At 47.8% G+C, this 22057-nt stretch overlaps 1 pseudogene; it reads right to left on the bottom strand.

Moving 5' to 3' along the window:
- LOC115464536 overlaps positions 1-22057 on the bottom strand; it is an 84122-nt pseudogene that overhangs the window by 4540 nt on the left and 57525 nt on the right.

Below are 22057 nucleotides of genomic sequence, written 5' to 3'. Positions count from 1 at the left end.
TGGGAAAGGTGAAAACTTTAAACTACAGCAGACCGAAAAGAAGTTACCAACCGTAGAAGTATTCCACACATAGATCTACTTGCTGCAATGGCTACTGGGAAACACTGCTTGAAGAGGAAAACTTTATAGAAAAAGTTATGGCTACTAGAAAACAGAACTTTAAGAGTCTGTTCACCTAGTTCACCTAGCTGGTGGACGAAGCGGGAGGTACAGGTGCAGGACTCCTTTAAGAAACCGCTTTGACAGTGGATGCTGCATAAGCGTGCGGTTGTCAACAGTATCATGCATCACTGATAGAGCTGCCAAATGAACTCTAATGGATGAGTAAGACAGACAAGATTTCGCAAGATGCAGAAGATATTCCAAAACATGCAAAATGGATACTGTTTGTGGAATGAAGTGGCGAGAGGAGTACCACAGAGTGAACCGTCGCCACTTTGATTCATAGGACTTTAATGTAGATTTCTGTCTGGAAGCAATTAAAACTTGAAGTACTTCCTGCGAAAATATCAAAGATGTTGCAGACCCAGTAACCACGCCATAAGTTTGAGTGACTGGGGGTCCGGATGTAGAAGGGTGCCTTGGTTCTGCGTAAACACCTAGTGAGATGATGGAAGAAACGCATAAAGAAGGTTGAAAAACCCCTGCTGGATGTTGGCATCTGTCCCTGTCTCCGTCAAGACTGTTGCTGAACGGAAGAAGCAAGAAATGTTCGTGAGCCTGAAGGCAAAAAGAGATAGCCCTGAAGTGTCGCAGTGAGGAAGTAAGGCTGAAAAAATGAGAGTCCATTCACCTAAACGCAGGGTGACACAACTAAGAAAAAATGAGTACAAACTCAAGAGTATACTCTTAACTCCTCCTTGGCGGATGACATAACCCATTGCCATGGCAAGGACCAACATAGCTCTCTCCGCCTTGTTTGTCAGTAGGGAAAACAAAATTCACCCGAAGGTAAAACGAATTGCTGAGGTCCCCCAGAAAAAAAATATATACAAACAAGCTTCTGCCAAAAAGTGTACTGCACGAAGCATCCCAATGACAGAACTAAGGTTCTTGAGATAACTAGATGACACTTAAATAGCGCGATTGATGACCCTGAGATTCGCAATAGGATGAAGGAAAATTCCTTCTTGGGCATTAAAAAGTAAAATTGCATTCTGCAGAATAGAGCGAGGAAATGGCCGAAGGCCCAAGGTCACCAAGAAAAATATAAACTGGGATGTTTGCAGAGGAGACAAAAGACTGTGCGCCAACCTGACTAAACAAAGAGAAAATCAGAGATATCTGATGAGAGATCAAATGAGAGATCAAATGAGAGGCCTGGCTACAATCACCACCCAACCTAGAGACTGTAAGAAATGCAACACCCAGTGCGTGACCTGAGAACTCTGCTGATAAGACTTTCTCCAATTAGGCAGTCGTCTAGGTAAGAATGAAATGACCCTAAGAGCGCAATGAACATCCTCTTAGATCTATAAAAGAACGGAAGAGAGAGTACTGCTGAAAATGACCGGTTAATGCATAAGCAAAAAACTAGCCATTCTCTGGATTCTGAGGAGAAGAGGAAGGGTGACCAAGGACACCAGTTAAATAGGGCTACAAACTCCAACCCTATCTCTATGGCGTTCCATAGTTGGGTAAGTTCTGAATATAGAAAGTTCTGAATATAGGAGTCCACCAGCTATGGTAGTACGCTCCAGACAGAAAAAAATTGTCCCAGTATGAACGTCTGATTCACCGGCCTGTAATTTCTTGGATCTCCCTAATCCACATACCACTAATCCACGTACCACAGTCATGCGTCCTCCCTCACTGAGATGTAGATTGTAAGCTCCTTTGAGCAGGGAACGTCCTTCTTTGTTAATTTGTACAGCGCTGCGTAACCCTAGAAGCGCTCTAGAAATGTTAAGTAGTAGTAGTAGTAGTAGTACCAGACTCACACCCAATAGATATGAATGTTGAGCTTGTTTCAGGTTAAAACACCGAATCTAGGCCCAGAGTCCCTGGTGTTCCTAGTGGTGAACAGCCATGGCAAATATTGTATGCGTTAGTTTGCAGAATTACTGCAAAGCCTTGCTTTTGGAGCAGAGATTTCTGTTCGATACTCTCGTGAGAGGTTTTTTTTTTTTTTTCTTTAATGCTGTTCTGGCTGTAGAAAGGTGGACATTTGAGCTTCCCCAGAATGGCAAAACTTATGTACCTATGCCCATTAGATATGAATGCTGGACTTGATGGACTTTAGGCCTTACCCAGCATAACCATACTTATGTACCTATGGCATAAATACACAGGAAGTGAGTGAATCCCCTTCCAATTGAAAGAACACTCTGGAGTGAAGGCGCATAGAATGAAAATGAAAAAGGACAAACTTGGAAATTACCTGTAACGAAAAAAGTGAAGTTGTGCCACAGCCACTTGGTGAAGGCAGTGTAGACAAGACTGTATCTGAATTCAAGAAAGCTTGATATAACATCAGGTCTCTAAGGAAGAGGAAGAGATAGCAGATGGTATGTATAGGCATACTGGACCAAACCAGGATGTTTATAATCTGCCAATGCTGAACAGATAGAGTAGAGACAAACACGAGTAGATGGTTTGAGGACCTTCCACTATCTTTAAGTGGGAAATATGCAAAATGAAAGGATGACTTTATTCTCTAAGTGACCATATGTCCTGTAAAACCCAGAAGAAAGCTAAAATGAAATATGAGAGGCTTCAAGGCAGTTGGAAAAGAAGGGAAGACATGAATAAAGCATGCCTGCTAAGGCAGCTGAGTGACTGGGAGCTTGGTAGACAGGACTGTCCCTCAGAGAATATGAAAGAGCTGATATATCCCCATGGCATCTGAACAATATACTGTATGCCTCTAGAGAAGGCTTCTTAAAGTCGGAAAAAGAAAACACTGTATAACACTACAGCCATTGAGAGTGTCTGTTAAGTTCTTAAAACACTATATAAAATCATAGGCATGGAGTAAAATGCTTGAAAGGAACTAAGATATTATGGTCAGAATTGCAAAGTACCAATCAATTGACTCTTAGACAATGTAGTCCTATTCACCAGGGAATGAGAAAGACAGAAATTTACTCTATGCCTATAGAGAAAGTTTCTAAACTTCTTAAAACACTGTATAATACTACAGCTATTGAGGAAAATGCTTGAAATGAATTATGATATTATGATAAGATGTAGATTTTCCACCAGGCAATGAAAAATGACTGAGCACCAGAAAAAACTAGTGTTAACAGCCCCGTGATACATAGAAATTTAAAAGAAGAAAAGCTTGTTATATATCCATATATGAAAGGAGCCCCCTTTCAACCAAATATTGCCTGCTGATGTGAAGAGCATTTTAGAATACGCCATTCAGCACATACAAAAGTGTACACATCTTGGAGCCGAACTGCTCTATGAACTGCAGCCTTACCTTCAGCAGAGAGATCCCCGACTGATAAGATGGAGGGAGAAACAAAATGGCCGCCGTTCGCGCCACTGGCCCTGTGGCGATCGTCGACAGCGCGCCCGACACCTCCGAACAAGCGGAGCCCAGTGGAACGGCGAAGAAACAACAGCCGGCGAAAAAGGCCCCGAAAAAACTGGAGGCAGCACCGGACCCGAAGAAACCTTGAAGGGAGAGCAAAATTTACACGTTCCGGCTGCGTGAACTGCGCGACGCTGACCGACAGCAGCTGTTTGAACTTTTAAGCCATATCGGAAAAAACAGGTGGCCGCGCTTACGCTGTTCGCACCTTTCTTTTTTTTTTTTTTTTTTCATTTGTTTAAACTGCCGCTGCCAAAACGCAAGAAAATGGAGGAAATTAAATCTGACGAGAAAAATCGCTGTTTAAAGTCACAGATACTGAATTATTTTCTTCTGTTTGTTTTTTTTTTTTTATAACCCCTCAATCATAATAAAACACTGGAGCTGCCTGCTCGTTAGAAGTCTGGGGAAAGAAAGGCTGCTTCTTTGAATTTCCTTTTATTTGATTTAATTCTTTTAAAGCAGCTACCTGTTAAAAGTGGCTGCCTCTCCCAAAGACGGTACACCTTTCCAGAGAAAGGGACGGCCCTTCCCTGCTAAGCCAGGGAGATGGGGAGGAAGGGGGGTGGACTCGAGACACCCGAGTTTAACACCCCCGAGGCTGTCAAAGAAAGAAGAGAAAGGAAACCCTGTCAAGCCTCTAAATAAGATTCCAGGCACAGAAGAATTATCACAAATATCTGTAATATCTAAAAAGAAAAGGAGAGAGACTAATGGGCTCACTTCCTACCTGCTGGGAGACTGAGAAACAGGGTTGCCAGGTGGAAAATTTTTTTCCAGCCCAATCCAGCCCAAAAAACAGCCCAAAACCCGCCCAAACACAAACCCCGCCCCTGACACCCCCACCCCCGCGTCATCACCCCCGCCCCCGCCGTCATCAACCCCGCCCCCGCCGTCACCGGCCCCGCCTCCCACGTCACCGGCCCCGCCTCCCACGTCATCGGCCCCGCCTCCCCGTCATCGGCCCCGCCTCCCACGTCATCGGCCCCGCCTCCCACGTCACTAACCCCGCCCAAAACGTCACTAACCCCGCCCAAAAACATCACTAACCTCGCCCCCCCCGCGGCCGAAAAAACCGCCCTGAAGCCCAAAAACAGCCCAAAAAACCGCAACCCGCCGCGGGCAAAAATTTCCCGCGGCGGGTCGCGGAAAACCGCCCAATTGGGCGGTAAAACCGCCCACCTGGCAACACTGCTGAGAAAATACTGGGGCTAAGGTCACATGGCCAGGGCTCCTATTGGCTCTCTAGAGTCAGAGTTTTTTCTCAGTCTCCACCTGCTGGTAGGCGAGCACAACCCATCAATCCAATCCTGGTCCGGTCCGGAGGGACGCTAAGGAATTGATGGTTAGCTAAACTCAAGGCAAGTTCATTGTATAGTTAAGCAAGAGATAAGGAACTGATCTAAGTTATAGAAAGCTAGTCCAGGTGCAAAATGATTGCACAGTCAGTCACCCTATGTATTAAAGGCTTGAGAGAAGAGCCAGGATTTCACCTGCTTCCTGTACTAGAGGAACTGGGCATCATTCTGGGTAACAGGGAGCCTATCCCGAAAGGATGGGCTCTACCTTAACCAGGGTGGGACCAGACTGCTGGTGTCTGCATTTAAAAAGGAGATAGAGCAGCTTTTAAACTAGAAACTGGGGGAAGGCCGACAATCGCTCAAAAGTGCATGGTTTGGAATAAGGTATCTTTCAAAGATATCCCCAAAACAGGGAAGATAGGGCATCCCGATAGCGAGGTTGGAATAGAGACCATAGTAGATCAGGTGTCTCTAAAGAAAAGGCAGACAGATTTTCAAGATTGCACATTATCACTGTAAACAGCAGAGCAAGATGTAAATAGAAAGAACAAACAGTTGAAAATCTCTTTATGCAAATTCCAGAAGTCTAAGAAATAAGATGGGAGAGTTAAAATATATTGCACTAAATGAAAAATTAGATATAATAGGTATCTCTGAGACCTGGTGGAAGGAGAATAACCAGTAGGACACTGTCATACCGGGGTACAAATTATATCGTAGAGATAGGGTGGATCGAATTGGTGGAGGGGTAGCACTGTATGTATAGAAAAGGGCAACAAAAATGGGATGACTTCCCTATGTGGAAAGGCTGAAGAGGCTAGGGCTCTTCAGCTTGAAGAAAAGATGGCTGAGGGGAGATATGAAAGAGGTCTATAAAATAATGAGTGGAGTGGAACAGGTAGATGTGAATCACTTGTTTACTCTTTCCAAAAATTATAGGACTAGGGGGCATGCAATGAAGCTACATAGTAAATTTAAAACAAATCAGAGAAAATATTCCTTCACTCAACGTGTAATTAAACTCTGGAATTCATTGCCAGAGAATATGGTAAAAGCAGTTAGCTTAGCGGGGTGTAAAAAAAGGTTTGGCTAGATTCCTAAAATAAGAGTCCATAAGCCATTACTAAAAAGGACTTGGTGAAAATCCACTGCTTATTTCTAGAATAAGCAGAATAAAATATTGTACTGTCTTGGGATCTTGCCAGGTACTTGTGACCTGGATTGGCCACGAAAAGTCAAGTGTCATTTTTTCTGAAAACATAACCAGTTCATGGCCAGTTTTGTTTCGTATACACTCAGTAGACCATTTTCTGTAATAGAATCATGTTGCCATGGAACAAACAGCTCTGGGTTGGTTCTGAACTGCTCTGGAGGAACTAAAGAAATGAAAATGAGCAGGTAAGACCACATCTCTCATCCTTAGCATTCCTCCGGACAAGAGGGAAGTACCATAGCAGGGGTGTAGCTAGGTGGGGCCACGGGAACCTGGGCCCCCGCAAATTTCATCCAGGTCCCCGGTTTTGCTGGCGGGGGGGGGGGGGGGGGGTCTCCAGCCCCCTCCAGCCGAAGCCTTCTTCGGTATTGTTCTCCGGCGCACCGCATTCCCTGCCCTGTGCTCTTTCTACCTCCTGACGTCCTGCATGCTCAGTTTCACGTAAAGGGTATGATACATACCTGTAGCAGTTGTTCTCCGAGGACAGCAGGCTGATTGTTCTCACGACTGGGTTGACGTCCGCGGCAGCCCCCACCAACCGGAAAAAGCTTCGCGGGACGGTCGGCACGCAGGGCACGCCCACCGCGCATGCGCGGCCGTCTTCCCGCCCGTGCGCGACCGCTCCCGCCAGTTGAATGACAAGCAATAAAGTATAAAACACAACTCCAAAGGGGAGGAGGGAGGGTAGGTGAGAACAATCAGCCTGCTGTCCTCGGAGAACAACTGCTACAGGTATGTATCATACCCTTTCTCCGAGGACAAGCAGGCTGCTTGTTCTCACGACTGGGGTATCCCTAGCTCTCAGGCTCACTCAAAACAAGAACCCAGGTCAATGGAACCTCGCAACGGCGAGGAAACAACAGAAATTGACCTACGAAGAACAACTAACTGAGAGTGCAGCCTGACCAGAATAAATTCGGGTCCTGGAGGGTGGAGTTGGATTACACCCCAAACAGATTCTGCAGCACCGACTGCCCGAACCGACTATCGCGTCGGGTATCCTGCTGGAGGCAGTAATGAGATGTGAATGTGTGGACAGATGACCACGTCGCAGCCTTGCAGATCTCTTCAATAGTGGCTGACTTCAAGTGGGCCACCGACGCTGCCATGGCTCTGACACTATGAGCCGTGACATGACCCTCAAGAGTCAGCCCAGCCTGGGCGTAAGTGAAGGAAATGCAATCTGCTAGCCAATTAGAGATGGTGCGTTTCCCGACAGCGACCCCTAGCCTGTTAGGGTCGAAAGAAATAAACAATTGGGCGGACTGTCTGTTGGGCTGTGTCCGCTCCAAGTAGAAGGCCAATGCTCTCTTGCAGTCCAATGTGTGCAACTGACGTTCAGCAGGGCGGGTATGCGGCCTGGGGAAGAATGTTGGCAAGACAATTGACTGGTTAAGATGGAACTCCGACACCACCTTCGGCAGGAACTTTGGGTGAGTGCGGAGCACTACTCTGTTGTGATGAAATTTAGTATATGGAGCATGAGCTACTAGGGCTTGAAGCTCACTGACCCTACGAGCTGAAGTAACTGCCACCAAGAAAATGACCTTCCAGGTCAAGTACTTCAGATGGCAGGTATTCAGTGGCTCAAAAGGAGGTTTCATCAGCTGGGTGAGGACGACGTTGAGATCCCATGACACAGTAGGAGGCTTGATAGGGGGCTTTGACAAAAGCAAGCCTCTCATGAATCGAACGACTAAAGGCTCTCCAGAGATGGCTTTACCTTCCACACGATAATGGTAAGCACTAATCGCACTAAGGTGATTCCTTACTGAGTTGGTCTTGAGGCCAGACTCTGATAAGTGCAGAAGGTATTCAAGCAGGTTCTGTGCAGGGCAAGAACGAGGTTCTAGGGCCATGCTCTCACACCACACGACAAACCTCCTCCACTTGAAAAAGTAACTCTTTTTAGTGGAATCCTTCCTAGAGGCAAGCAAGACCCGGGAGACACCCTCAGACAGACCCAACGCAGTGAAGTCTACGCCCTCAACATCCAGGCCGTGAGAGCCAGAGACTGAAGGTTGGGGTGCAGCAACGCTCCGTCGTTCTGCGAAATGAGAGTCGGAAAACACTCCAATCTCCACGGTTCTTCGGAGGACAACTCCAGAAGAAGAGGGAACCAGATCTGACGGGGCCAAAAGGGCGCTATCAGAATCATGGTGCCGCGGTCTTGCTTGAGCTTCAGTAAGGTCTTCCCCACCAAAGGTATGGGAGGATAAGCATACAGGAGGCCGGTCCCCCAATGGAGGAGAAAGGCATCCGACGCTAGCCTGCCGTGTGCCTGAAGTCTGGAACAGAACAGAGGCAGCTTGTGGTTGGTCTGAGAGGCGAAAAGGTCCACCGAGGGGGTGCCCCACGCTCGGAAGATCTTGCGTACCACTCTGGCATGGAGCGACCACTCGTGCGGTTGCATGACTCTGCTCAGTCTGTCGGCCAGACTGTTGTTTACGCCTGCCAGGTATGTGGCTTGGAGGAGCATGCCGAACCGACACGCCCAACGCCACATCCCGACGGCCTCCTGGCACAGGGGGCGAGATCCGGTGCCCCCCTGCTTGTTGACGTAATACATTGCAACCTGATTGTCTGTCCGAATTTGGATAATTTGACAGGACAGCCGATCTCTGAAAGCCTTCAGTGCGTTCCAGATCGCTCGGAGCTCCAGGAGGTTGATCTGCAGATCCTTTTCCTGGAGGGACCACAGACCCTGAGTGTGGAGCCCATCGACATGGGCTCCCCACCCCAGGCGAGATGCATCCGTCGTCAGCACTTTCGTGGGCTGCGGAATTTGGAATGGACGTCCCAGGGTCAAATTGGTCCGGATGGTCCACCAGAGCAGTGAAGTGCGACAACTGGTGGAGAGGCGGATGACATCTTCTAGATTCCCGGTGGCTTGGAACCACTGGGAAGCTAGGGTCCATTGAGCAGATCTCATGTGAAAACGAGCCATGGGAGTCACATGAACTGTGGAGGCCATATGACCCAGAAGTCTCAACATCTGCCGAGCTGTGATCTGCTGAGACGCTCTGGTCTGCGAAGCCAGGGCCAAGAGATTGGTGGCCCTCGCTTCGGGAAGGTAGGCCTGAGCTGTCTGGGAATTCAGCAGCGCTCCTATGAATTCCAGAGATTGAGTTGGCTGGAGATGGGACTTTGGGTAATTTATCACAAACCCCAGCAGCTCCAGAAGTTGAATAGTGCACTGCATGGACCGGAGGGCTCCTGCCTCCGAGGTGTTCTTGACCAGCCAATCGTCGAGATATGGGAACACGTGCACTCCCAGCTTGCGTAGGTAGGCCGCTACCACCACGAGGCACTTTGTAAACACTCGTGGGGCAGAGGCGAGCCCAAAGGGCAGCACACAATACTGAAAGTGCCGTGCGCCCAGGCGGAATCTGAGATACTGTCTGTGAGCTGGCAGTATCGGGATGTGAGTGTATGCGTCCTTTAAATCCAGGGAACATAGCCAATCGTTTTTCTGAATCATTGGCAGAAGGGTGCCCAAGGAAAGCATCCTGAACTTTTCTTTGACCAGGAATTTGTTCAGGCCTCTCAGGTCTAGGATGGGACGCATCCCCCCTGTTTTCTTTTCCACAAGGAAGTACCTGGAATAGAATCCCTGCCCTTCCTGCCCGGGTGGTACGGGCTCGACCGCATTGGCGCTGAGAAGGGCGGAGAGTTCCTCTGCAAGTACCTGCTTGTGATGGGAGCTGAAAGACTGAGCTCCTGGAGGACAATTTGGAGGCAGGGAGGCCAAATTCAGGGCGTATCCGCACCGCACTATTTGGAGAACCCACTGGTCGGAGGTTATGAGAGGCCACCTTTGGTGAAAAAATTTTAACCTCCCTCCGACCGGCAGATCGTCCGGTACGGACACTTGTAGGGCGGCTATGTTCCCGTGGATCCAGTCAAAAGCCCGTCCCCGGCTTTTGCTGTGGAGGCGCAGGGGGCTGCTTAGGCGCACGCTGTTGACGAGAACGAGCGCGCTGGGGCTGTCCCTGTGCCTGACGAGGCCTTCGGGCCGGCTGGTTGTACCTACGCTTTGCAAAAGAATAGGGTGCAGCCTGCCGTGCCCGGGAAAAACGCCCACCCGTGGGGGCGGGTGCTGAAGGCGCCCGGTGGGAGAGCTTGTCGAGAGCGGTTTCCCGCTGATGCAGTTGGTCCACCATCTGCTCGACCTTCTCACCGAAAATGTTATCCCCCCGGCAAGGGACGTCAGCCAGTCTCTGCTGGGTGCGGTTGTCCAGGTCAGAGGCACGCAGCCATGAGAGCCTGCGCATCACTATACCTTGGGCCGCAGCACGAGATGCCACGTCACAGGTGTCAAAAATCCCCCTGGACAGGAACTTTCTGCACGCCTTCAGCTGCCTGACCACCTCCTGATAAGGCCTGGACTGCTCCGGCGGGAGCTTATCGACCAGGTCCGCCAGCTGTTGCACATTGGTCCGCATGTGGATGCTCATATAGAGCAGGTAAGATTGGATGCGGGTCACGAGCATGGAGGACTGGTAGGCCTTCCTCCCAAATGAGTCCAGAGTGCGAGACTCCCGCCCCGGGGGCGCCGAGGCGGTATCCCTCGAACTCCGTGCCCTCTTGAGAGCAGAATCCACGACCGCTGAGTCATGGGGCAACTGGGGCCGCATGAGCTCTGGGTCAGAGTGGATCCTGTACTGGGACTCTGCTTTCTTGGGAATGGTGGGATTAGTTAATGGTCGCACCCAGTTCCGGAGCAGCGTCTCCTTCAGGACATTGTGCAGCGGTACCGTGGAGGACTCTCTAGGTGGTGATGGATAGTCGAGGACCTCGAGCATCTCGGCCCTCGGCTCTTCCACAGAGACCACGGGAAAGGGAATGCTTATAGACATATCCCGCACAAAGGAGGCAAAGGAGAGACTCTCAGGAGGTGAGAGCTTCCTCTCCGGTGACGGCGTGGGGTCCGAGGGAAGGCCCGTAGACTCCTCTGAGGAGAAATATCTCGGGTCCTCCTCTTCCCCCCACGAGTCCTCATCCTCGGTATCGGACATTAGCTCATGTAGCTGAGTCCGGTACCGGGCCCGGCTCGACGTCGAGGCACCGAGGCCTCGGTGTCGTCGAGCGGTGGACTCCCGCGCCGGCGGGGACGGAGCTCCCTCCATCGACGTCGACGGGGACTCCACCTGCGTGGCTGTCGAGACCGGCACCGCAAGCGGCGGCGGTGTCGACTGCCCCGGCGCCGGGCTAGAGCTCGCCGGCGCCACAGTCATCGGCGCCGAGGGCGCAAGCACCCCCGGCGCCGGCACAGCCTGGCGCATCAGCCCTTCCAGGAGCCCCGGAAGGATGGCTCTGAGGCACTCGTCCAGGCCCGCTGCCGAGAAAGGCGGTGGGGCCGGTAAGGGTGTCGGTGCCAGAAGCTGCTGGGGGCCAGGAGACGGCACCGAGGTGCCGGAACCCCGACGCGTCGGTACCTCCACCACCGACGGAGATCTCTCCTCTCTGTGATGACGCTTCGGCGTCGACTCCTCTTCAGGCACCGAGGGCTCCCGGTGACGGCGCTTCTTGTCCTTCTTCCGGTGCACGTCACCGGTGCCGGAGGGCATGGAGGAGGAGGAGGTCGATCCCCCTCGGTCTCGAGGTACCGGGTCCGACAGGGTTCGGTCCCGTGGCTCACGAGTTGAGGGAGTGACCGGGGCCGACTGCCCACGCGGTCTCTCTACCCCACTCTCGCCGGCGGACCGGCGGGCCGACGGGACCTGTTCTCCTGGGGTCGCTGCCATCGGTGCCGATGTCTCGGGCATCGATACCGGTACCGAAGAACCGGCCTTCGATACCGATGCCGTCGAGGTCGACGTCGAGGGGCCGGCGCAAGTTCCAAAAAGACGGTCCCGCAGAACTTGCCTCGCAACCTGAGTCCGTTTCCGGAGACCGAGACACAAAGCACACGACTTGAGATTGTGCTCCGGCCCGAGGCACTGGAGGCACCAAGCGTGGGTGTCGGTCTGCGAGATCGGCCGGCCGCAGCGACCACACTTTTTAAATCCACTCGGGACCTTCGAGGACATCGACGGAAAAATCGCGTCGGCGAAGTCAAAGTCGGCAATGGTGGCTAAAATCACACCACGAAAATTGAAACCGACCGAGCGGCCACTAGGCCGCAACGAGGCGTCCCCGCTAGAAAGCGAGGGAAAAGGGAGGAGCGCGTGCTCCACACGCGCAAAATTCTTTTTTTTTTTTTTTTTTTTTTTTGGATAACAAAACGAAACGAAAGAAGAAGAGGCCGAAAAGGCCAAGAGCGACGACCCGCGTAAACGCGGTCGAAAATTCCGGCGGCTGAAACGAGAGAGTTGCAAAAACACGACTCTCTCAGTCGCGGAAAAAAAGTAACTGGCGGGAGCGGTCGCGCACGGGCGGGAAGACGGCCGCGCATGCGCGGTGGGCGTGCCCTGCGTGCCGACCGTCCCGCGAAGCTTTTTCCGGTTGGTGGGGGCTGCCGCGGACGTCAACCCAGTCGTGAGAACAAGCAGCCTGCTTGTCCTCGGAGAAAGGAGCGTGCACAGGATGTCAGCAAGAAGAAAGAGCAGGGCAGCGAACGCGGCTGCACTGGAGACCGGTGCTGAAGAAGGCTTCAGCTGGCGGGGGTTGGGGACCCCCCCCCAGCAAAGGTATTTGCATTTTCGGGGGGGGGGGGGGGGGAGCGACGAAGCAGTGAGAGGAAGCGGCGAGGATTTGAGGGGGAGAGACGAGGCGGTGGGGTGAAGCGGCAGACTAAAATGTGCCTCCCCCCACCGCGAGGTCTGGCTACGCCCCTGTACCATAGCAGTGACCTTCATGTGGGTGGGACATCCATACCTGTTGTCAACACTCTCTATCCAAAGCCTGCATCCTTTCTTGCCTGCGAAATGAAACGAGAATGCCTTGCAAAAGAATGCAAGGACGCCCAGGCACCTTACAAACATCTAAAGGTGCCACCAGACCACTTTCTGCCCGTGAAGCAGTTTGACCCCCAGTAGCATGCACCCTTAAGCACTTCTGGCACCAAGGCAGAGGTCGTGGGTCGTGACTTCAACTGGGGTTGCAAAATCCTCAGATGAGGGTGGCAAGCAATCAGTGCAGCACTGGCATTCTCCTCTTCTCTGCCACCACCGCTATCAGGCCACTGCCTTCATGGATCAGTGGCAGCAAGTAACAGTAGGCCACGGAGGTCCCTCTCCCTGTAGGCAACACTGACAGTGCTGCTGGTCTCACCCCCTCTAATGTAGCCTTCATGTGTTGGAAAGACAAGAGCGGTAGAACTATTAGCATCGCATGCAGGGAGAGGGACTCAGGTGGCTGCTGCTGCTGCTGCTACCAACAACTACACAGGAAGACAACAAGAATTTGGGAAAGACAGAGAGAGAAAGAAAGAAGAGGCAATGCTGGGGGAGAGACAAAGAGGAAATGCTGCATGAAAGAGGCACAGAAAAAGAAGTGAAGGGGCTGCATGGCAGGGGGGAGAGAGAGAGAGAGTAAAGAGGCTGCATGGAATGACCTGGGGAGGAGTGGATGTGTGTTCGAACCTGGGGGTGAGAGTAGATGAATGGCTGAGTCTAATTGTTGGGGGTTATGAACCTTAGCTAGGAAGATGAGGGCAACAGAGGAAATATCTGGAAAAGGAACAAGTTGAGAGAAGTCAGAATAGAGGGAAAAGAAAGAAAGAGAAAGACAGGAGCAGTAGCCTAGTGGTTAGTGCAGTGGGCTTTGATCCTGGGGAACTGAGTTCAATTCCCACTACAGCTCCTTGTGACTCTGGGCAAGTCACTTAACCCTCTATTGCCCCTGGTACAAAATAAGTACCTGAATATATGTAAACAGCTTTGAATGTAGTTGCAAAAACCTCAGAAAGGTGGTATATCAAGTTCCATTTCCCTCCATACACACAAAACCACTTCATAACACGCTTGTCCACACACAGTACGTGCATACACCAACCCAACTACACACTCAAAAATCACGCAACATCCAGTGAAACACATCCACATCCACATTACACCCGGTCATTCTCCATGCAGTCACATCCCCCTCCCCTATAAAATCCAGTCACTTAATCACACACATGCACATCCTTGCATTCATTTATGGCCCGATGCTCAGAAGTAAACACGGTGCTAGAAGCCATTAAGGCCAAATTAGCTCCCGGATTGACCAGTGCGCTACGCTCAGAGGCCCTGACGGCGGGAAACCATGAACACGGGGAAGAGCAGGTGCAAACAGCATGCTAATATAGGCAAAGGAATGTAAGTGAGGCCTTCATCTCCTATTCTCTCTGATGCTTGGCGAACAGCACAACAAACCAGGGTGTCCTTACCGCTGGAAATCCTATGCCAGCTAAGAGCTGGCGTTAGGGTGTCTCCACAGGCTCTGCCACTCAGGTGCTCCTGCTCGGAAAGGGAAAACCAAGGAGAGTCCCTGCAACTCTGGCACAGCCCTGAGCTGGAGTGTCCCGGGAAAAGCTCCGATCCATCATGCACAGATCTCTGCCATAAGTATGTATATAAGTATTGCCATACTGGGAAAGACCAAAGGTCCATCAAACCCAGCATCCTGTTTCCAACAGGGGCCAATCCAGGTCACAAATATCTGGCAAGATTCCAAAAAAAGCACAAAACATTTTATACTGCTTATCCCAGAAATAGTGGTCTATGGACTTTTCTTTTAGGAAGCTGTCCAAACCTTTTTTAAACTCTGCAAAGCTAACCACCTTTACCATATTCTCTGGCAACAAATTCCAGAGTTTAATTACACGTTGAGTGAAGAAAAAATTTCTCCGATTCGTTTTAAATTTACTACATTGTAGCTTCATCGCATGCCCCCTAGTCTTAGTATTTTTGGAAAGCGTAAACAGACGCTTCACATCTACCCATTCAACTCCACTCATTATTTTATAGACCTCTATCATATCTCCCCTCAGCCGCCTTTTCTCCAAGCTGAAGAGCCCTAGCCACTTTAGCCTTTCCTCATAGGGAATAAGATGATACCTCTTTTATCATCTTATTTTCTTTTCCATGTTTTATTTTGTTTGATTTCTATTGATAACCTTTAAGAGTGGACTAACACGGCTACCACACCTCTCATAGGGAAGTCGTCCCATCCCCTTTATCATTTTCGTCACCCTTCTCTGCATCTTTTCTAATTCTACTATATACAAAGGATCCCAACTGTTGCCCCTCCACCCAACACACTGGTACTTGATTGCCTACAAAGGGAACACATAAGAGGGAGGAGATCCAGGAGGAAAGCTTACAGCCCCACTTTGTGCAATTCTCTGCCTAGAGAGTTTTGACACACTGAGTCTATTTTAAGCTTTCACAGACTTTATTAAAGCAGTGCATACAAATTAGCATGCATTGCTTCTACAGTGGCATGCGCTAATTCACATGCTAAATGCATGATGTGTTAAGGGGCAGATTATGAATGCAAACTTCACCCTGTCACTTACACAGTTAGTGCAGACATACTTACTGTATCCTTAAGAGAACAAACTAAGTGCATCTGCGCTAATTATTAATAGTCTTCATGTGTGATAAAGAACTTTTCAGGGTGATCACTGCAAAGGACATGCTGGGACAGTTACCACAAAGCCTTTCCTCTTACCACATGTTAATATTTGCTGTTAAGGCATGTTAAGTGCACAGTCTTCCCGCACTTTAGCAAAACAGTCCTCTGGTAAGACCTGATTATTCTCATCTGCCTTCGCCTGTTGAATCAGTGTTAAAATGTTTGTTTGTTTTTTTTAATTCTAGTCACATGGATTTTGCTGATCTGAAATTTTATCTTCTTGGTATTACTGTTCACTGGTCGAATAATATTTATCTGGAGTCCATAAAAAGTGTATTTTATACTTGCCTGTTACAGGAGAGTGAAACTGTTCAGATATCTCTGATTCGGGATGATCCATGAAGGGGAGATCTTCCTCTTGTTTAATGCTCATTGAGAACACAGATGCTACAACTGGAAAGCCTGTGATAAGAAAATAAATACGTTCAGGACTATTCGGTGTGCCCTAACAATCTTATATTATAAAACGGATTTTGAGTTTTCACATCTTTGATGTTGATGACCCATCTCCTGTGATCTGAAAATGGAAAACCCTTTAAACTTCAAAACATTCCCTTACTGGTGCTGGGGTCCCTCCAGTGTTGTGCAATAATGAACTGAGTCGCCCCGTTTTTGTCTACCTCTCCCGTGCTACCCCCTTTTCACATCCTATCTTGCTCCATTTTGTTCATGATTTTACAAACACTGCTCTGTTTAGATACCAGTGTTAGAAGGACATCGCCTCCCTCGTACCCTGTGCTGCTTCTCATCTAGGCGAGTAAGCCCTTCAGTCCTGGTACTGTTATGTGTTCCCTCACTCTCGCTCTTCCAGGACCTACCGCCGGCCCAATGCAGCTGCCGGCAGTAGTCCTGCCCTGAACACGCGCAATTTCCGGGAGAAAAAGAAAACCCCCAGAAATGGCTTGCACTGGCAGAAATCGGGCATCACCTCAAAAGGGTGGCAGTAAGGGCTCTTACCACATGGCCACGTGTGCCTGGGGGCTTTTTTCCACAGCTTGGTAAAAGGACTCCTCAAGCAGCCATGGATTACACATAAAGGTGGTAAAGACTTTTATGCTGGTCCCATTTAGGTGATAAACTTGGCTGCTTATCCCGATTCTATAAATGTCGCCAAAAATTGTGCACGCAAATTAAGGAGCGCCAACTTTCATGTGCTATTTTAACAGAATAATGAGCCCATCAGTGCCAATAATTGGCTTAACAAGAAATTATTGGCACAATTAAATTTAATTGGGACTAACACACAAATTTAGGTGCGAGATCCGAACCTAAAATTTCCATCAGGCCCAAAAAAGGGGGCAGATTGGGGTTACATAAGTAATTATAGAACATGGGTGCTCCGTGCATTTGCACCACATTCCGAGCTGGGCTGTGTCGGATGACATCACTCCGTCAGTCAGAATATGCATCCTGCAATCCTTGGAGAACACCTGCTATAGGCGAGTAGCTTCACTCTGCATTCATTCAGACTGGCATTAACAGTTAACAATTGCTAAGACAGTGGTCACACTGGAAGAAGCAATGTATGAGCTGAAAGTGCTAGGCATTAATAGGTATCTTCCACGGCAGACCCAAAACTAAGACTTTGACGAGAGGAATGACAGCAAATTTCTAAAGCCAGTCAGAGGAACAGGGGAAAAGCAGGGAAGAAGGCCAATGAGACTTGAAAAACTGGAGAGCAGCAAATACACTTGAATACATTAAAGACTGGAGGTGCTTTGGATGAGTGGGTGCAGATGAGGGGATAGCAACAAGGAAGGGGATAATACTGGTTTATTCTTGTGGGCATGCATCAGAAAGTTCCAAGCCCTTTACCGACCAATGCTCAATACTAACAGCATGCATACAACTTGCATGTTGTTAGTGTTGAGAACTGGTTACTAAAAGAAAACCAGTACTCCAATCAGTTTTTCCCAGCACTGTAGAGAACAGCGCCGGACCTTCTGTGCATCTCTCCCCTGGAAGCCAAAGTAAAGAGTTTTACACTTACTTGTTACAGAAGGGTGAGTCTGTTCAGAAATCTTTGACTCAGGATGATCCATGAAAGAGAGATCGTCCTCCTGTTTAATGCTCAGTGAGAACACAGATGTTACAATCGGAAGGCCTGCTAAGAAAAAAAAAACACATTTACAAGGATTCACCAAGGATCTGATAAATATCAAATTAGGAAACTGATTTTAAGTGTCCAAATGTTTGATGTTAATGACTCAGCTCCTGTGATCTAAAAACGCAAAGTCCATTAACTTCAAAACATTTTCTTACCGTTGGTGGAGTCATATGGATGTTCTTTCCCCTCCCACTCAAATGGTTGCATGAAATATTTCTCATCTTCCTTTTTAATCTTGAATACAACATCAGGACTAACAATTGAATAACCTGACAATAACAAGTAGGAAAATTACTTTTAAAATGCTGCTTTTAATTCCTAACTTGTCACCTGCTCGTAACCTTATCTTGTCTTCCTCTCTTCAATAGTCCCTTTTCCCTATGTGTCCTATCTGTCTGTCCTACCCTTATCCCTTATTTGTCCTGTCTGTCTGTCCTGATTTAGATTGTAAGCTCTTTTGAGCAGGGACTGTCTTTTCTTCATGTTCAATTGTGAAGCGCTGCGTACAACTGGTAGCGCTACAGAAATGATTTGTAGTAGTAGTAGTAGTAGTAAAATGCATTTGTAGAATCCCTGGGGAGGTTCCATTTGTTTCGTGTTCTGATGGAGCAGTGTGTGATGTGTGCATGGAGGTGTGTGTATAGCTATTTGTCTGACAAAGCTTGGAGAGAAGAGGCAGCAGTGGCCTGCCACTTGATTAGATTATATCATAGAGTTTTTCTGGTACAGACATTTCTCTTCAAAGCCTTCATAGCCAGAGGCATTGCAGGTACCAATCTTCTGGTTTCTATTTGGAGGGGCAACATATTGTACAATACAGTTGACCAGTGTGCACCTGACATGTCAGGACCTTATACAGAAGTCACAGCTCTTAGAAGAAATCTGAGAGGTAAATCCTCTCTCTGGTCTTCTGAGAAGCCTCTTCTTTAAGGTTTACATTTTATCTTACAGCACAGAGCAACATTTTCTTTCACTGAAACCAGGTTCTAAATTTCAGGTGCCCGTGGTATCTAGTTCCTGTGATTTTTACACCACTGATTCCATAATATGTTTCTCTATCATCTACCACATAAGCACGTTTACCTCGTGAGATGAGGATGTCATGGATCTCCTTGATGACCTTCTTGTACAGCTCCTTCTGCCTTTCTCCCAGAATGTCCCAGTCCACTTCCAAGAAATAAGCAGCAACATCCTTGAATGTGACCAATGCCTAGAACAGCAAACAGGACACCCTATTATGTCAAAGTTTCATTATCTGTTCATTTTATTAAATATCCACCCACCTATCAACATACTTCTAGATGGTTTACAATAAAAATATGTAATAGTTCACATAAAAAGAAACAACAGAAACAGAAAATCATTCAGAATAAAATGAGTAAGAGAAAGAAAACAGCCAAGACTTTATCTTTTTACAAAAAAATCAAACAACACTACACACACCGCAACTTCCAAGGGTAAACTGTTCCACAATTGTGTCTATCATACTGAAAACACACACTGTCTGATGGAAGTTTTAGATACCACAGCAATGCTTAGATGAACAAAGAGTTTTAGAAGAAAGACGGAGCCTGGGCAAGACATGGGCAGGACTAAGCATGTAACGTACAGAGAACCATAAGTTCTGCACGTCTCTGTCTCATTTAGGTGTCTGCACTTATGGCTGGTAACACCGAGTTGCTTAAAATGTTAGGCGTGTCCTATATAAGCACACAACTATGGAATGCACTGCCAAAAGCCGTGAAAACAATATATGACCGTCTAAATTTCAGGAAATCACTAAAAACCAACCTGTTCATAAAGGCATACCCTACCGACCCAACATAAATGCCTAATATCTGCAACACAGCAAAACCAAAGATTGTACTGGACACTATATAACCTTCCTCTCTACAACCCCCATAGTACTGAAACACAAGTACCTTATTCTACCACAACATCACTTTGTACCTGTCTCCCTACCGGACTGGGCGAACGCCTTCACGGTATTAAGTAAGCCACATTGAGCCTGCAAATAGGTGGGGAAATGTGGGATACAAATCTCTATATATAAAAGGCACCACCAACGTTCTAAATGAAGCCTCCAGCCGGAAGTGTGTAGGGGGAGAGATATCCGGTTTCCCCATGAGTGTCTGCCCCACCCTCGCTCTCTCTGTAACACAAACAGTGAAGGAAAACACAGCAAAGCAGGAAATCAAATCGCTCTCTCTGTAACAGTGAAGGACTCAGAGGGGGGAGGCGAGAGGGCAGAAGCCCTCACTATCTCTGTAACACAAACAGTGAAGGAAAACAGCACAGCACCAAATCGCTCTCTCTGTAACAGTGAAGAACTCAGAGGGGGGAGGGGAGTAAGACGCCCTCACTCTCTCTGTAACACAAACACAGGACAGCAGGAAACTTAACACTGAAGGACTCGACTCGGAGGGGGGGAGGGGACAAACAGCACAGGCGAGGGGAGAGAGGGCAGAGGGCAGGGACACACACACTCCCACATGCATACTCTGAAGAAAACCTTGCTAGCCCCTGTTTCATTTGCATCAGAAACGGGGCTTTTTTACTAGTGTAATAATAATAATATTAGGTTAAGCCAGTGTTTGATAATGGAATCCAGTCACTTAGACTGTTATGGAAAAGGATCCTACTGCAAGTCCTTGGGGAACCTAAATGGAGATACCCAGTTGGAGAATTGCCTCTGGCAAAGAGTTCCAGAACTTAACTATTTGTTTTAAAAGTATATCCATGTAATTTCTTTGAGGGTCCCCTAGTCTTTGTGCTTTTTGCAAGATTAAAGATTTCAATTCACTTCTACTCATTCTACACCACTCAGGATTTTGTAGACCTCAATCATATCCCACCCCCACCCCTCAGCCGTCTCTATTCCAAGCTGAAAAGCCCTAACCTCTTTAGCCTTTCCTCATGTGGGAGGGGTTCCACCCCCATTATCATTTTCATCATTCTTCTTTGAACTTTTTCTAATTCCACTATATATATATATATTTTTTTTTTTAGATAAGGCAACTAGAATTAAACACAATACTCAAGGTGAGGTCGCACCATGGACCGATACTGAGGCATTAAAATATTCTTGGTCTTATTTACCATCACTTTCCTAATAATTCCTATCATCCTGATTGCTTTTTTGGCCGTCACCACACACTGGGCACAAAATTTCAGAGTATCGTCTACAATAACACCTAGATCTTCTTGAGTGCTGACCCTGAAGGTGGACCCTAGCATTAGATAACTGTCATTTGGGTTATTCTTCCCAATGTGCATCACTTGTCCACATTAAATTTTATCTGCCATTTGGATGCCCAGTCCTCCAATTTCCTAAGGTGTTCCTGAAAAATTTCACAGTCCGCATGTGTTTAACAACCTTGAATAGTTAATCCACTCATTTGTCATTAGGATTTCCAGATCATTTATAAATATGTTAAATAGCATTAGTCCCTGTATAGATCCCTGCGGCACTCCACTATTCACCCTCTTTCGTTGAGACAAATGGTCATTTAACCTTACCCTCTGTTTTCAGTCTAATAACTAATTCATAATCCTCAGAAGAACATTGCATTCTAACCCATGACTTTTAATTTTCTCAGGAGTCTCTCATGAGGAACTTCTGAAAATCTCAATACATCAACCGGATCACCTTTATCCACGTTTATTCACGCCTTCAAAGAAATGAGGCAAAATGCTACTACTACTGCTAATTATCATTTCTATAACGCTACTAGACATATGCAGCAAAAAAGCTTACAATCTAATCAGGTCAGACAAACAGGACAAATAAGGGATAAGGGAATTACTAAGATGGGAATGATAAAACAGACATGGGTGATGCAAGTCTTCCCTTGGCTAAATCCATTCTGACTCTGTCCCATTAAACCGTCTAAATGTTCTGTAATTTTATTCTTTGTAATAGTTTACACTATTTTGCCCAGCACTGACGTCAGGCTTGCTGGTCTGTAATGTCCCAGATCACCAATGGAACCCTATTTAAACATAGGCGTAACGCTGGTCACCCTCCACTCTTCTACGACAGGTTACAGATTACTAACAGCAGATCGGCAATTTCATACGAGTTCTTTCAGTACCTCTGAATGTATGCCATCTGGTCCAGGTGATTCACTACTCTTTAATTTGTCGATTTGGCTCAGTACATTTTCCAGATTCATCGAGATTTTTCAGTTCATCCACATCATCACCCTTGAAAACCATTTCTGGTACAGGTAGATATCTATGAACTGGTTTGCAGACTGAAAAGTACAAATACTCAATACTGCCAACTATTAACACCCAAATGTATATGCTTTATATAGGTGGAGGAAAAA

This window comes from Microcaecilia unicolor, chromosome 3, assembly GCF_901765095.1.
Source record: "Microcaecilia unicolor chromosome 3, aMicUni1.1, whole genome shotgun sequence".
Classification (NCBI taxonomy): domain Eukaryota; kingdom Metazoa; phylum Chordata; class Amphibia; order Gymnophiona; family Siphonopidae; genus Microcaecilia; species Microcaecilia unicolor.
This window is presented reverse-complemented; position numbering and strand designations above follow the sequence as displayed.